This window comes from Mustela nivalis (genome assembly GCF_964662115.1).
Source record: "Mustela nivalis genome assembly, chromosome: 5".
NCBI classification, from domain to species: Eukaryota; Metazoa; Chordata; class Mammalia; order Carnivora; family Mustelidae; genus Mustela; species Mustela nivalis.
In genome coordinates, this window is record NC_139024.1 from 143434531 (window position 1) to 143450446 (window position 15916).

General features: G+C 40.4%; 1 protein-coding gene across 5 annotated transcripts in view; it reads left to right on the top strand.

Moving 5' to 3' along the window:
* HIVEP1 (HIVEP zinc finger 1) overlaps positions 1 to 15916 on the top strand; it is a 142387-nt gene that overhangs the window by 58303 nt on the left and 68168 nt on the right. The gene's annotated exons all lie outside the window — the stretch shown is intronic.

Consider the following 15916-nt stretch of genomic DNA (forward strand, 5'->3'; position numbering starts at 1 on the left):
TCTAAGATCATTTCTTCACTTATAGTACAGAAAAAAATAGTAAGGATTGTTTAAAAGATGTAGCTAATTCCAAGTTTGGAAATTTGTAAGGTCACTTTTCTTGTTGTTATCAAATTTTTAATTCTTCCCCACTTACCATACTCTACAGTATGGGATGGTTAGGATTTATGGCATTTGTTTGATGCCAGCGTCCAGGTGATCGGGCAGCTGACCTGCTGTGTGTCTAGCACTGTTCTTAGGACTCAGGGCTGATCAGCACCTACCTGGTCTCTGCCCTCATGGGCCACCGGGCCAGTGAGGAAGCTGACTTCAGGTAAGCCATTATCCACAGTGCCATGAGCCACCTGCCATGGTAGAAGGTTTTGGGGTTTGCAGGAGTACCTAGTGGGCCCTGACTTGTTCTTCATAAACTACACAATGTTAGGGTATTTTGGTTTATTTTGACTTTAATCCCCCCCCCCTTCAAGATTGTGCCTGTAGTCCATGACTCAAATTGTTAGACTCTGTCTGTTTTCACCTTGCCTCTCTCCCTTCTACCACCTACTTACAATTTTTCATATCCTTTTAACTTCTGATTCTTGCTGGTGAGGGGATTACCCTTTGGCAAGGATGCAAATTAGACTGTTTTGAGGTGAAAAACAGACTTGTTATCTGACCTCTGAATATTTTGCCTAACGTGTTGAGTTGAATAAGTTAAAGGAAGTGTAAAGAATAGTGTGTTGCGGTACTTAACAGCGGTATTACTGTCATTCAGTAAATGTTAATGTAGACTTTGTTTGCAAGGAGGAAACTGGCATTAATGACTTTGGAAACATGGAATGATAGTTTAAGTGAGAATACTGAAACAAAATCTGAGCGCATGTGTATACATTTAATATGTGTATGTATGTAATAAACATAGTATATGAATTTTTTAAGCATTAAATACTTCTATACTCTTAGAGAATTGAAGCATTCAGTTCTGATGTTGATTTGGCTACGCACACTTATGTACATGTACATACATATATATATCTTTGTACATGCCTAGATATGTAAATGAGCAAGTAATACATTTTCAGTATGAATAATGCATACACTTAGTTTTTTCTTTTTAAAGATCAACTAGTACAGAATCATGTACAATGAAAAGTTCCCTCTTCTCCCTTCTCCAGCCCCTGTTCTTTATTCCAATATGAAGAGGCACCCACTCATACTAATTTCTTTGTCACTTTTTCAGAAATGTTTATCCAGCTATGACAACATCATTTTTTAAAAACTGAATTATATAAAATTAAAAAACCCCCACAGAATCTGAATTGTATAATGTATGCTGGTCTGAACCTCTGATGTTTTTTAAATTTAGGATTCTCATACACTCCAACAAGTCATTGCCCAAATCCCCGGGGTTATACACTGAAATTGAAAGCAAAAGCCATACCATTAGGAAAACATCTAGTAGCAGGCTCACTCCTGATGCAGTTTGGTTCCACCCAAACCTCCTGCGGGCCTTTAGGCTGCCATCGATTCCCATCCATTCGATCAGTGTCTTTCAGGGTCTTTGTCAGTGTATTGCAGAATTTTAAAAATTTTCTTGCTCATAATAGTATTATTTATAAAATAAGTATTTGAAATAGTATGAGAGCAAAGTACTTTCAGTTTTCTCTGGTGACTAAACATGCTGAAAACACAAACCAGAATCCTTGAAAATAAACATGAAGTCTAGACTCTTAATTCCAAGTCTGTGTGTCCGGCCTTGACCAGTCAATAAAGTTCTGTTTAGCTTCCCTTTGAGTATCTCTTCTGGAATAAGCCTTTATTCCCTTGGACTCATGTTCCAAACTCATTGTCATGTCTACAAATGGACTTCCCAGCCCAGAGAAGCCATTTTTTTTTTCCACTTATTCATTGATCTCTGGGTTCCTAAACGCAAGGAGAATCCTTGCCCTGTCATCTGTATACGTGGCTAAGGTTGGAGAGATGTTGGGGGGAAAGCAGGTCATTTGCCTCTGTGACGTGTGGTGTGGCTGCGTCAGTCACCCAGCCAGCAAACCTGAACCTTCCATATCATTTGTGACTCTCTGATTACTTTCCTGATATGTTAACGTTTTACCACGTTCTCCTTTCAGCCTGTGTATTGATTTACTTTCTGCCACGCTACACCTACTCATGGTGCCCCACATGTCGAGTACTTATTCCTGCTTTCTTCATGCTCTTCCCTCCCACAGGCTCTTTCACGTCCCCTAGAATTATTTGAGCTCACACTCTGCCAGTACTTAATAGAATGAAATAATTCATTATTTACTGAAAAAGAGAGGATGCTCTCAGTTTTTCAAAAGATCGCTGTAGCTGATAGCGTGCTTGCTGTTTGAAATGTGTACCAGAAAATAAGTTGGGAACAAACCATCTATTTCATTTTTGTGTTTTTTTAAAAATAATAATTTCAATCTAGTGTTTAAGATTTTGGTAGAATATGAAATAACTTATGGGTATTAAGATTCAGATTTGTATGAGTTCATTTCATAGGGATGACCTTGGGCCTCGGGGCAGTTTGAGATGAGTAAATGTTTTTGTCACATATTTTACTTGTGTATCTATTAGAAACCCTGTAATATACTGTTTTTATTTTTTGTTTTAATGGTCAGTTTGTCTTAAAGAATTGAAGAAAAGAGAAATACAGCCTTTATTTGTCCTGTCTCTCTTCCTACCTCTCTCTGCTTCCTTCTTATAAATCAGGAGTTTGCAGATTTTTTTTGGAAAAGGACCAGATAATAAATATTTTAGGCTTTGTAGCCTCATATATTCTCCATTACATATTTTTCTTGTCCTTTCTCCACTTTTTTTTTTTTTTTAAACGTTTAAATTAGTGTACAGGCCTTACAAAACCTGGTTGTGGTCAGCATTTGACTTGTGAACCACAGTTTGCTGGCCCCTACTATAGAGACATATTTTTAATCTGTTACCATTCCCTGCAGCTTAAATAACCACTTTTTGCAAATTTTCTCAACTTTTGTCTATCTGAAAATATCTTATTTGCTTTCATTTTTGATGGATAATTTTGCTAAACATAGTATTCTAATTTGATTTTTTTTTTTCTCTTCAGTATTTTACTATTTATTTGTTTAGTTGAGAGAGAGAATGACAGAGACAGCCAGGGGTTGGCGGGTGGAAAGCAGAGGGAGAGGGAGAATCCCAAGTAGGCTCCACATCTGGTGCCGCCCAGAATAGGGGCTTGATGTCCTGACCCTGAGATCACAACCTGAGATAAAATCAAGAGATAAATGCTTAACTGACTGAGTCACCCAGATGCCCCATCTCTTCAGCACTTTAAATATCTGTTGCCCCTCTCCCCACCCCCACCCCCATCCCCTTATTCTGCAGTTGCACTAAGACATGCCTATGTGTTGTTCTCTTTGTGTTCATCCTACTTGGGGTTCACTGAGCTTTCTGGATCTGTAGGTTGATATTTTAGTCAAATTTGGGAACAATTCAGCTATTATTTCTTCACCTATTATTTCTTCCCAGTTTTCTCTCTTCCCCTTCTGAGACATTCGTTAAATATATGTTACATTACTTGATACTGTTCCCTGGGGTGTTGAAACTATGCTATTTTTCACTTTTCCTCTGTCTGCTTCAGTTTAGATAATTTCTGTTGACTTGTCTTCAAGTTCACAATTTTTTTCTGCTATAGTATTTCATCTGCTCTTAATACCATCCAGTGAATTTTTTTTCAGATATTTCATTTTGTTGATATAATTTCCACTGTTTTTGAGTTTTTACATATGTTCTGAAATTCTGCTATTTATTCTTTACAAGATTAAATTAGTCACTGTAATAGTTACTTTAGATTTCTTGTCTGCTAATTACAATATCTTTGTTATCTGTAATTCTTTTTCCTGACTTACCTGTCTATAGCAGTGTCATGATTCACCTTCCTTATAATGTTTTGTTGTATAGAAAACAGTGTGGTTGATACATTCTGTCATCTTGATCTGAAGTTGAGTTTTTTTGAGTTTTGTACTAGCGGACAGTTAAGTTACTATCATATTTTCTGAAACTTGTGGAGGCTTTTCAGAGTAGGTCTCTTTGATTTGCCCTGAGTCCAGGATGTGATGTTAATCCCAAGGCATGGCCTTGGAAATATAAGGTGTTTACCTGGACCCTCTAATGTGACAGGAGATTCATTGTTCCCCATATTCATACTGATAGTTGCTGCTGTTACTTTGCTCAGTTCTTTCGTCTTGGCCTTGGGTTGCTTTCCCTTAGGTTTCTTGAGATCTTACCCTCCATACAAGCAGTTCAAGAAGCAGTCAGGGATTTGAGGGGCTTGTTCACAGATTCCAGACCCTTTTCTATGAGGCTCCCTCTGGGATTCCCCCCCCCCACACACACACACTCCAGCTGTTTGTAGCCTTTCCAAACTCTACCTCTGTCTCCTCAGCCCAGTGTGACTGGTACTGTTTGCTCCATCCATGCTCTTCCGGAATTGGTGATTGCCCCTTAGGAAATGGCCATTGAAAAGTAAAGCTTTTCAGTTTCCCTTCCAGTTTCTGCCTGCTTTTGGTCACTCTCTCATGTCTTCCTTTTATTTTTTGTTTGCCTTTTTAAAGCAAGAAATTTTTTGTTTTTTGTTAACTTAATACTTCATACATACTCTTATTGTAGTAACAGGGGAGTTAGTCTCCTGTAAGCCACTCTGACATTACCAGAAGCCAGAAATCCTAAATGAGTAGATAATATGTTCTTGCTATCAGTGGAAGATCTTTATAATATTAGTAAGGTGATTATCCAAAGAATTAAGAGACTCTGGGAAGCCTTCCAAGTTGGCCTAGGGGAGAAATAAGATAGTCCTCTGATCCTTTTGGTTCATGAGTTTGGTGTCCCAGGTTGACCGGCAGCTGGTTGTAGGTGAGCTGGTGAACTCACAGTGCAGTACTCTCCATTACACACTAACTATTGTGTAAGCAAAAGTTAGATGGGTTATGAGTTGGGCACATACTTTGAGAGTTTTACTTCGTGTCCTTTCTTTGTTTTGCAAGTGAGGTTATCACTTTTTACTATATATTATAAGTACTAATACATTAATTTGGGAACAATTAATTAATTGCAGCCACCCTTGAGGAAGAGGGTCCACATAAGAAAGACACATATTTCACTATATCTTTTAATAACTACGGTTAGCCTGCTGGCACATCAGATTCCAGGTTATTTTTCACACACACACACACACCACACACACACACACACCACACACACACATTTGCATATGGTCTCAGGGACTACAGGGACCCAAAACCCAGGTTAAGAACTGACAAGGGCCTAATCTACACTATTACTATTCTTTTGCATCCTAAGTGAGCATTCAAAGGTATATTTTCACAGTGTAAAAACATGTTTTCATTTTTTCAGTTGTTAAACACACACACACACACACACACACATTGGTTTATATATTTGGACACAAATGGAAATATACGGAATACATTGTTTTACTTCTTGGGTTTTGTTCTTGTCTTTCTAACTTTGCTTTCTCATCTTTAAGTTCTTATCTTCCCCCGCCATACCCAAAGGAGTTAAAAACACCAGGTAGTGTATTCCCAGAAATTATTTTGTTTTCTTTTTGCTATCTTTTTCGGCCTTGGTATGTACAAACCTGACTGCTAGTGGTAGTTCAGAAATGATTTAATTTCCTCTTGGTTCTGATTATTTCTGGGGGCAGTGACCTCTATTGAATGCCCCCAGGGTGCTGGGCCTGTAGAAACTTTGCCTTTTTACTTAACACTGTTACAGAGCATTTCTTGCTTATGATTATCATTTGAAGTATAATGCTGTAACACTACATTAATGATACTTTGGTGATCTTCTAGTTTTTTAGAAAACATCAGGCTTCTTTTGTTTCTTTTTTAATATTTTAAATATGGAAATTTTATTTATTTATTTATTTTAAAAGATTTTATTTATTTGTGAGAGTGTGAGAGAGAGCACAAGCAGGGGAAGGGGCAGAGGGAGAGGGAGAAGCACACTCTCCATTGAGCAGGGAACCTGACACAGGGCTCCGTCCCGGGACCCTGAGATCACGACCCGAGCCAAAAGCAGACACTTAACCGACTGACCCATCCAGGTGCCTCAGTGTCAACATTTTTTGAGTGAATAATGTGTTTCAGGCCAGATGGTCACATACTAATTTCTCTGTCTCTCCTTTTCACAAGAAAATAAAAGACAAAATCAGATAAAATTGCTTTAAATACAACCATGACAGGTGGCCATGCCAATGCGTTAGATGACCAGTGTGTTGTGTCTGCTAAATTTGTGGTAGGGGTACAAGTGGAAAAAAGTTCTTGTTTCTTTTTTCAATAGAATACAGTTAACCACTTAATGTCATACAGAGAGAAGCCTTTTCAGAGTCTCTTCAGCATGGCATACATGTTTTGGAGTCTTTCTATAGAGTTGAATCTTGCTGAGGGGATGCTGGATATCAGCCACTAGACCAGGGCTTGAACCACTGCAGCCGTAACATCCAGACTCATGAGTGGGGCCTCCCTGGACAGAAGGGGCCAACACAGTGGTGAGCAATCCAGTGACAGGTAGCTGGGAAGACCACATGGCATAGGTCTTCAGCAGGTATGTAGTAGGAAACCGAAATATCCAAGTATTCCTTACCTCAGACTGACATTTCATCCAGTCAGAATTCTAGAAGAAATGTAATTGTACTTCTTTGTCCGGTCTTGTGAGTCTCTAAATACTCTTCTTCTACCCTAAGGGAGTTTGAGCAGTTCTTTCTTTCTTTTTTTTTTTTTAAAGATTTTATTTATTCATTTGACAGAGAGAGATCACAGGTAGGTAGAGAGGCTGGCAGAGAGAGAGAGAGTGAGAGAGAGAGAGAGAGAGAGAAGCAGGCTCCCCGCTGAGCAGAGAGCCCGATGCGGGACTCAATCCCAGGACCCTGAGATCATGACCTGAGCCGAAGGCAGCAGCTTAACCCACTGAGCCACCCAGGCGCCCCTGGGCAGTTATTTCTAATATCGATTTCCGTCTTCCCTCACATTACTAATCTTCATCCTTCCCCCAACCCTTTTCCCCACTTCTTAGAGCATATTGATTGATTTGTATCTGCAGTAACTGGAGATCGCTGGATGGGAACCAGTGGAACCAGAAATCTGAACTGTCAAACTGTCATTGACCCCAGCTCATAGTTGAGTTACCACAGTTCCGGGCGTACTGTGAGCATGAACTGTTTCCTGTTGAGGAGAAGAGTGGTGTGTGGCTTTCCAGTGAGGGTTAAGGAGGCTGTCCCAAGGAGAGCCCCCAGGCACACAGAAGGTGGGCAACCTGCCTTCCCTCAGATACAGCTCACCGTGCTTCGTTTCTATTCCCTAGATCATAGCAACACCCTGCATTTAAGTCCTTCATTTTGTTTTGTCTGTCTTTCTTTCTTTCTTTAGTTCTTTCCTTCTTTCTTAAATAAGAAGCCTTTAAAAAAATGACAGGGAAAACTGTGTGTGTATTTGCTGGCTAGAGGTGAGGCAGCTGGCCAGAAGAGTTCTCTTCAGACTCTGAGATCCTCACCTTTTGGGTCTCTCTCAACCATCTCTACTATTACAGGCTGACCCCTGAATTGGTGTGGTGTGTGTGGGTGTGTGGGTGTGTGGGTGTGTGTCTGCATGCGTGTATGGGCGTGCGCACACATATGTACATGTGTGAATCCATTACTGGGCTAGTAACTCAAGTTCGGTGGAACCTGGCATTTAGCCTCTCAGGATGAGAACGCTCTGTCTTCCTAATCCTTTCTCTCCCCATCATAGTTACCATGACTACCTGCTCCCATTCACAGCGTTAGAAATCATCAAGTGGGAAGAGGAAACCAGTGTTGTCATACTCTAATAATAATATCTGAACCAAAATGGGCCACGTATTTTAATGTGAGTGTTAGAAAACTGTCTTGATCCATGTCAATTTTTAGCATCTTTACACAGGAGCTTATTAAGTTTAAATAGTTTTTGTATTTTCAAACATACAGTTTTCAGCTGGAGATTTGTTTTCTAGTTTAGGGCTCATGTTGATAATAAATAGTCGATCTGTCTGTGATGTAATGCTTGTTAAGAACGTCTGGCTTGACTTGGCATGTTAGCTGTGTACTTGAATCGGACATCCCTAGCCATGGAACGTCCCTGGAGCTCTCCCTTCCTTATCTTCCCGGTGTCCGTCCACCAATAGCAGCCCCTGTGATAAGGCAGATGCTTTTGCTGTCCCTGTCCCTGTTACTTGATAAAAAGTGGCTCCAAGGAGCCAGCTGATAAGACTTTCCCCCTAACTCCTTGGGTTTTACACAACTTTGAATCTTGACCTGATAATATCTGTAATTTAGAGAACATTGATTTTCAGGTTTGTCTGCCTATTAGAATCACCTGGGAAACTTCTAGTGCTGATTTGATTGATAGGGGCTGCAGTCTTCTTACCCAGATTTTTAAATGACTGCAGTAATAAAGCAGCCACAAGCTGGAGTTTGGGTCTCTTCGGTGACATAGAAATGAGCCAGGAGGCTGACCTCAGGGGACTCCACCTTGGTCCACATTGCTGTGGCAGCCACCTGAAGAAACAGCTTTTCATCAAACTTGACCTTCTTGGCTGGACTTCTCATGGGTTCTGAAACCCTGTGAGGTTTAGGAAAGAGACTTTGGGAGTTTGCTTTGCTTTTTTACTTCTTGGGAAATGTATGCTCAACTCTGAAAACCGGAGGACTTCCTAGCCCCCTCTAGGGGTAATAAGTTATAATTACCCCACTATTCAAAGCTTATTTTGCACACAGCGGGCTAACACAGTTCCCAGCTCTGCTGATGAAGACTAAGGAACTCTGCAAAGTGGAACCGATGATATGTTATTAAGGACAAAAAAGTAATTTAAAAGCCTTACCTGGTTCAGTGGGAACATAGTCACTGTTTGTATAAATTTTGTTATTTCCATGGTCAGTTTTGATATCCAGACGATCCTCTTATAGAAGAAACATTGCATTTAGTTGATCCATATTTTTTAATGGAGCTTTTACTTTCCTCTCTGAACTTTTTCTTTTCCTCAGTGTCACAATGGAAACATGCTTTCTGAGAAGGGTAAAGGAACAATTTTGCAAAGTCTATAAAGGTATACATTTATGTATACGTAAAAGTATAACAGGGCTAGGCATTTCACAGTTGGAGTTTTCTTATGGTAGATTTTGTTCCTAATCTTTGCTGTTCCATGACTCATTACCGTACTAGATGAACAGATTGTTCGTGTCCAGCTAGCCTTTCTCTCTGCCCTACTTTACGTGCGGCCAAACTCTGGATCTTTTTTCAAACCCATGAACCTCATTTCAGAAATCGATCACAACCAGCCAGATTTGCTGGTCTCAGACTCTCAGCTTCTGTTCTCTGGCCTTCTGTTCTGACTTCTCCTTGATCGGTTCCTTCCTTGCCACTGCCTACCAAACCACGACCCATCTTGTGTATTTGGCTGATCAGATGACCCTCCTCTATATCTTCATCTCACTGAACTCTTTGTCTTTCCCCCCTGGAAAAGTCCAAATTTAGCATTCGTTCTCCGTTTCTTCATCCAGGTTGCCAGACTTTGTTAGGATAAACAGTACATGGGAGCCATGCAATACCCAAGGGTTTCCACCTCACAGATACCTAGTCGCTGTTCATCGGTGCTTTCGCTTATCCTGAAAATTGGTCAGCTCTTCTGTTCTCATCAGTAATTTGTCTCACCTTAGCCAGTCTTGAAGACCCCTTATAGCAACCCCTGCTTCTTTTCCTTTGTAGACAATCATGCCTCTTTTCTCAGTAAAACTGAGGCAGTTGGATATGTATTCCCTCAAACTCATCCTTCCCATCAGTAGACTTTTCACCTGATTTAGCCTCTCTGAAAAGCCCCACGAACAACCTTCCCTTGACCCTGTGTTTCTCGGTGGCTCCCCAGTTCCCTCTCCTCTTCTGCGCTGAACTTCCGCGCTGTTCTCTCCTTACCTCCCGTCACTTCCGCGCTGTTCTCTCCTTACCTCCCGTCCCGTCGCTGTCTCAGCCCTGCCCTCCGCCTCCCCCTCCCACTGCGCGCTTTGCGAAGCATCACGAGGACCTCCTAATGGCTCAATCCAGTGGAAGCGTTTTCAGTCTTTACACAGTGCATCATCTACAGAAACACTGTTCTGGTGACCTCTGGGACCAAAGTTATTTCTACGTCTCCTCATTTTTTCAGCCATTCCTTTTTCTCCCCCCTTTGCCTCTTTCTTGGGTTTCCTTCCTCCTCCTTAACTGTTGGGGCTGCCTCATCCCACCACTGGTTCTTAACTGGAAGGAAGGCGGCCCATTAAAACCCTTTGTCAAAGCTCTTAATATCTATATAATCTGGGGCCACCATTTCTGTAGTTACTGGTTCAGTAGGCCCTCCTTCCAGAAACCTAAAATACAATGGTTTTATAATATTCTGTTATACGGAGGTACCATAATTTACTTATTTCTCAAGAATTCACCCAGCAGATATTTATTGAACACCTACTTTTGCCAGATCCTGTAAATAATTTAGGTTTATTTTTCCCCTAGTATGAAAAGCACTGTGATGAATGGCCTTTGCCCCACTCCTTCTATGGTCTTAGTCTAAATTTATAGTATTTTAATCACTCTATTAAGGATGAGCTGGTTTCCAAAGATCCTACTACCTGTAGCCCAGACACTTCATCAACTAGTTACGTTTTTGCTTCCGCCAACTCCATGGTATGCTTTTAACTGCTAGGTATGAAGGAAGGTAGTTTGCAATCCCTGTATCCCTAGACCTGTGCTCTCCAGGTTTGCTCCCAAACTACTCTGAGCTCCTGACACATTGTCTGGTTTTCTTCTTTGCCTTTCCAACCTCCTCCTGCTCTCCAACCTGTGTCCTCCTCTTCTCTCTGCGGTGGGATCGCTCATCTGTTTGTGTTCAGCTTGTGTATCTCTTCCATGGACGTGTTTCAGGAACCTTCTGTTGCCGGAACTGCCACGCTTCCCCACTCTGTGTTCTCCAGGCCCCCATAGCTGTAGTCACACCATCACAGCACAGCACGTGCAAGAACTGCTGGTTTACCCCTGAAGGTTCCTGCACGTGGGATCGCTCACCTTTGTGTATCCTCACACTCGAACATGGGAGCTAATGCATATGTTCCCAACTGAATGAACCCTGTGCATTAATGTTTTAGAAATGATCCCAGAAAACCTCGCAGTAATGAATGCTGCTCTGGGGGTGAGAGCACCATGCTAGGGTGCAGATCAGAGGTAGGGGACCGGGTCCGGGAAGGCTTTCTCAAGAAAGTGATAATGTTATTAGTGGCCAATTTCTTTGTTCTGGGGTGTTTGTTAAAATAATGCTTGGTTAATATGGGGAAGTCTATCCTATTTCTATTTATTGTTGAGGGTTTTTTGTTTTTGTTTTGTTTTGTTCTTACTACACTCATAGTAGATGTGATTTAGGGGCGCCTGGGTGGCTCAGTTGGTTAAGTGTCTGCCTTCGGCTCAGGTCACGATCTCAAGATTGTGAGATTGAGCCCTACATTGGGCTCTGTGCTGAGTGTGGAACCTGGTTGGGATTCTCCCTCCTACTTCCCCCAATTCCTCTCTCTCTACATACATACATATTTACATACATACATACCTACATACATACATAAAATAAGGTAATTCTATGTTATTCTCTGATAACTGTCTTAATTTCATCCATGGTTGTTATTCCAGTGGCATTTTCTTCTTCCTGGATCAAGTTGAGTAATTTTGCTTTCTGGAACTTTTTACTAGTTAATCAGAATTTTCAAATTCATTAGCACAGAGGTTTTTTTTTTTTTTTCTTCCCCTATTTACTTCAGGCAGTATTTTCCAATTTTGAAATATTACTAGTCTGGATTTTCATTTTCAGCATTATTGTACAGTGCCATCTGCCTGGAAGACAGAGGTCCAGAGGTACAAAGACGTATGCACATAAACATAGGCTTACTTAGCTGAGTTGGTAGTGAGCACTGGGATAATTTTCATTTAAAAGAGCACGTATAAATGGTTATGGGTATCGGGTGCGTTTTTAACATTACGTCATTGTCATATATTTAGTCTTACCGAAATAGCTCTAGCAGCAAACAGTAAGAGTAAGGAGCTTGTACTGATGGGTAATGAGGGGACGTAGGAGTTATGCTTATTTAGTAGTAAAAATAGTACAGTCACATATGGTGATCCTTTTTCAATCAGATGGTATCTCTTTCAGTAAATAGAGGTGCCTTTTACAGTTCATTAGGATATATTTCATACAATTTTACTATTAGCCTTTTGGCTTTGTGCTGTTAGGGCCCAGTGAAGAGGGAGAGTATGGTGTTAGAGCAGGGGTGACAGGTGCCGATCCGAAAAGCAGGACGAGCTAGTAAAATTAAGGTAGAAATCACTTGTCATTGACCAAATGGAGTAATAAATAGTTGATTCAAGTGTTTTCAGGGTACCCATATGGCTTCACACATGTTGAAATAATTTGTAACGTTAAAGAGGATAAAATGCTGGGTTCTTAAGTGGAACCACCCAATGCCAGTTTTAAATCTGTGTACAGGTATGCCTTCTCCTCCCTTTCAGAGTGCACCGGTGCTTCCGTGTCTCAGCGCGGTATTGTTAGCATTGATCCAGTCAGTAAGTCATGCTGTCATTAGTAACCAGTGACCATGAGCTGTGTCGCTACAGAGACCCACAGTTCCACATGCAAGGTTTCATGGTGGCCCAGAGAAGGGAGCCACAGGCTTGTGAATGAGGGTGTTTAAAGAAGGTTTCCTGGAAGAGGTGAATCTTGAAAGGACGCCACCAGGAGAAGGGACAGGAGAAGGGATCTGATGGAGCCTGCAGTAGGTGCCGCTGAAGCAGGAAAGAAAGCTGGAGGTGGGAGTGGGAGGAAGGCAGAGGGGGACCTCTTTAGCCACACAGTGGAATTCAGACTTCCTGTTTACCTTGAAATTGACATTCAAATGATCACTGAAAGGATAGAGGAACCTGTGAGCCCCTGTAGGAAAGCCATTCTGTTTTGTTTGTTTTGCTTTCCTGTCTCTAGTTCCTCCTGTTGTACCTGACACAGGGTAGACATTCAGCACGGTAAAAACACAGCTTTGGTTGAATCAAATCCTAAGGACTCCGTGGGTTGGTCCCCAGAGCTGTGCTGTCTTACAGGCATCCTGAGGCTCCTTAGTGGTGTGGAGGGAGGCCCCCGCACTTCACCATAGGATAGACATGGCCAGACGGCAGGAACTCAACCATGAACCTGTCTTTGAAGAGTGCTTTATGGTTATAAATGATTTGTTTTTATCATTCAGTCTTCTTCCCAGAGCCCTAAAAGAAAGTTTGTTTCTAAGGCTCTAGAACTTGGGTTTTTTTTTTTTTCTTTTTTCTTTTCTGTTTTTGCTCAGTGTTTTCAGGTTACATTTCATAAAGAGATTTTTTTTCTTTAACTATTTATGAGGATGGCAGAAACAATATTTTTGTATCATTTTCTTGTACAACCAAAAATATTTATTTATTTTTTACAAACAAAAGTTTAAAAATACGTAAGCTCTTATACAAGCTCGTTTGTAGCCTTTGCCATTAACAAACAGTTTCTGTGCTTTATTGGAGAAGAAAATCCATAAAATGTTGTAAATTTTTAATAGTTGCAGAACCAAAATATGACTTACACGATTGGTACCCCTGCCCCTCTCCTGGCCTGTTACTCTTTCAGCCACAGGCCTCTCTGGAACTTAGGAAAAATTATGGATCTATTCGTGTTGCCTTTTCCAGGTGACAGCTCCTCAAAGTACATTTAGTAAAAGTTGAATTAATTAGAATTGCATCTTAAATATAGCAAGAACTCATTACATAAGAACGCGCGCCTCACTTTGCATTTACCAACATGGTGTGGGTCTGTTTTTATCTTTAAACAATAGCAACAGAGAAACTACAATTTATTTCTGAATGTGTAGTTTTCTGTGAGATTGTTAGCTCAGATAATAGTGACACTGGGGAAGGGGGTGACAGAGATGGCTCCGAATCAGAGATCCCATTCTAAACAACACCCCCAGCCCCCCAAGTCAAGGCTTACAATAAGGAGACCATATATTATTGCCGGGAAGTGTTAGTCTTAGTAAAAGGAAAAGGGTAAAAAAATAAAAGGTAAAAAAGATGTGTAGGGAACTGCTGCTTATATCTGGTTCAGAATCTTATAGTGGGTTGTGAAATCAATGTAGCTGGCTGGGCAAGGCAGCATTTTTCATTTTTAATAGGAAAAGATAGAGGATGGAGTGTGGGTAAGTTTGTTTCTGAATTATGTATACACATAATAGTGTGCATGTGCAGTTGGTGGGGATGTAAAAATATATTTATTGCTCTGAGTCATAGTGCAAAAAAATAATAAATGTTGCTTTAAGTATCAGTAAATTACCTTGTCTGAACCAATTAAGTATGTACAATGTATGACCACTTTCTCTGTGATTTTGGAATGTCTCTGAAACATCCTGTTTTACCAGGAGAATCATAAAGCATAGGTTAAATATAAACGGGATTTCTTTCTAAAAATCGAAGCAAACGCTTTGAAAATTGGCCGTTAGAAGCCCTCTACATGAAAATTGTATTTACCTATTGAACCGGAGCCTTAGGTAAAAGCATGTAAGTAGGTGCTTATCCCTAACATAGTAGATGTCCTACATCTGCTGATTTAGGCACTATTATTGTGAAGAGAAAAAGGCAACTCGATTGAAAATTTAACAACAAAGAGCAGTGTTTTGTGATCACATGTAAATTGAGGTCATTTCTGTAAGAATTTGTTAGGTTACCGTATGAACAGCAGGTGACCAAACCTCCCAATACTGAATAGCAGCTGTTCTTTAAATATGTGTTAGATCATGAGTTTTTGTTGCTTTGAGCCACAGTCAATTCTATTAATAAACAGTGGTTTTATTGTAAAATGCCAAATTATGTGTGCATAAACTCTTAAACACAGTCATTACTACTGTGAACATATAGACTATATATGTATATATTATTTATGGTTCTTGAGTTTGGATGTACTGCTGGCACAGAACTAACAGTGTTTTTTCCTTTTAATGTTTCTCAAGGACTGTATATTTAAATTATATGATTTGTGTCTTTATATTTTTGAAGGTCTACAGTGTACTTTAGTGTATTTTATTTAAGTGGCCCTTGCCCTTTTGTTATTTATATGAACATAGATTTCATCCTTGCATTTGGTATTTTTCTCTTTGAAGTAAAATTACTGTGGAAGCATGATTCACTTCCTACATTTAATAAGAGGTTTCTGTTTGGTTTTTGTTTTTTTTTTTTTGCGTGTAGGGGGGACGTTTAAGGGCGGTTTCCAAATTCACCTGTCATTTCATGAGAAATAATTAGAATTTATACATAAGAAAAATTTTATTTTTTCTACGGATCACCTCTACTCCTCATACGTCTCATTCTGGATCCGATAATTGGCAGCAAAGAAATAGGACATTGCTGTGGGGATACCTTTGTCAGGATAAAAATGTAGTTATTTTTGATCAATGCTGATAGTCAGTGTCTAATATTTCAAACTAGCTTGTCTCCTTTATTCTGCTGCTCCCACTCTGCCTTTATTTTGTAGGCTGGGTGGATCAATAAGCAATTAAAAGAAGTTTGGTCAGTAAATTGGAGGTTCTCTGAGTTTCTGGCTTTCCCCACAAGCTGGACGGGAGAAGCAGCAGGTGGACTGGAGTTCAGGGGACCTGTGGTGGGATCTGCGTCTTTTATTTGTTTGGAAAAGATGCATTTCGGAGGCTCATCTGTGGCCAGCGGTGGCAGCATTGGAGACCATTCTGGGGGCAAGGGTGAATGCCCAAAGGCATAAATGATGGAAGTACCAATATTTTGAAAGCTTTTAAGTGATACTTCTATGAACTAACTATAATAATATATAA